The sequence below is a fragment of the Schistocerca gregaria genome, chromosome 5 (assembly GCF_023897955.1).
Source record: "Schistocerca gregaria isolate iqSchGreg1 chromosome 5, iqSchGreg1.2, whole genome shotgun sequence".
Taxonomy (NCBI): domain Eukaryota; kingdom Metazoa; phylum Arthropoda; class Insecta; order Orthoptera; family Acrididae; genus Schistocerca; species Schistocerca gregaria.
In genome coordinates, this window is record NC_064924.1 from 352,051,933 (window position 1) to 352,053,320 (window position 1,388).

A 1,388-nucleotide genomic window follows, 5' to 3' on the forward strand; every position below is an offset into this window, starting at 1 on the left:
CCACGCTATACGGCGCGGCCCTCTGGACTCATGTGGCGACCTCACATGCGCCGACGCTCCAGGCGGACAAGTCATCTGGTGTCTCAGTGCGCGACCGACCAACCGATCGATCCAACCGCCAATGCCCATTGCCTGAGCAAACTCGAGCAGACTGGCGGCCTAACACATACTAGTAGTCCAGGCGCAGACAGACACTGACTGGCCCACACTGACCCGGCTGACCAACTGACCAGACTCGCCGAGACTGGCAGACTAACTTGGCTGACCAACTGCCTCCGACTGACTAACCACCTAGCGATTTTTTTTTCTTTATTGATTTTCAATTCCCCCGAAGGGGGCGCCTAGCGATCTCATAGCACCCCTTAAATGCACGCGAACAAGCTATCTTTCCCCTTTCCCACCAGAGGGAGACACCAAAGCTGCGATAGCCACAGCGGCGCCACCGCTAGAAACGGAGGGCGACTGCTTTACACAACGCACTGCGGTGCGCTATTCAAAACAGCAAATTTTACCACGGCTCAATTACTTTTTCGTCTTCCTCAGGTTACTGCTAAACACTGGTACCGACGGCAATAATGAAAAACTCTTTATGGGGCCAGCGCTGCAAGAGCTATCATTTGACATGTCATGTGGAAGGATGCGCTCTATTCTATCTGTTTTTCACCACTGAACCTCTTCTCGCAAATCGTTTATAACAGTCTGGAGATCGGTCATGTTAGCCAGGTTAGATTCTGTCATACTGATTTATATATGCCAACAAAATCTGTGTTCAAAAGTTTTACAAATCCATCACTGGCTTTTGTATCCTACTCAAATTTGAGTCGAGTAACCTGAATTCCAGCGTTGGATGACATCGTGTTGTCAGATGACGTACACGTTGCTGCTGCTACTGCTGCTGCTGCTGATTCGCCGTTGAGATGTGCCAGGAACTTCGAAATTCTCGGAGGTTCACACATCGCTTCACCTCCTCAGGACTGGAGGGTTTACATAATTGATCGCCATGCTGACACCACTTCCAAAAGACATTTTTGAAGTTTGTGTCCTCGGCTGAGGGTTTCCCTTGGTATTTGTCAGGATTATTGCGGACACTGGGTCAATGAGGAGAAACAGAAATACGCAAACTATGAGTTTTTAACCATCACCACTTTATTTCTAGAAATACATTTGTAATAACGTGCTCGCTATGCTGACTCATCATAACTGTGTCTGACATCCTAGCATAAACAAATACGGAATTGTCAAGACTTCATTGAGAGCCGAAAAAGACATAAATTCCGCGATGAAACCACATGCATTGGAAACAGGTCTGTCCGTGCAAGCGGCCGGCGACACAATGCTACTACTACTGTGACTACTGCGTGCGTGGAGGTGCTCTGAGCTCGGCAGCA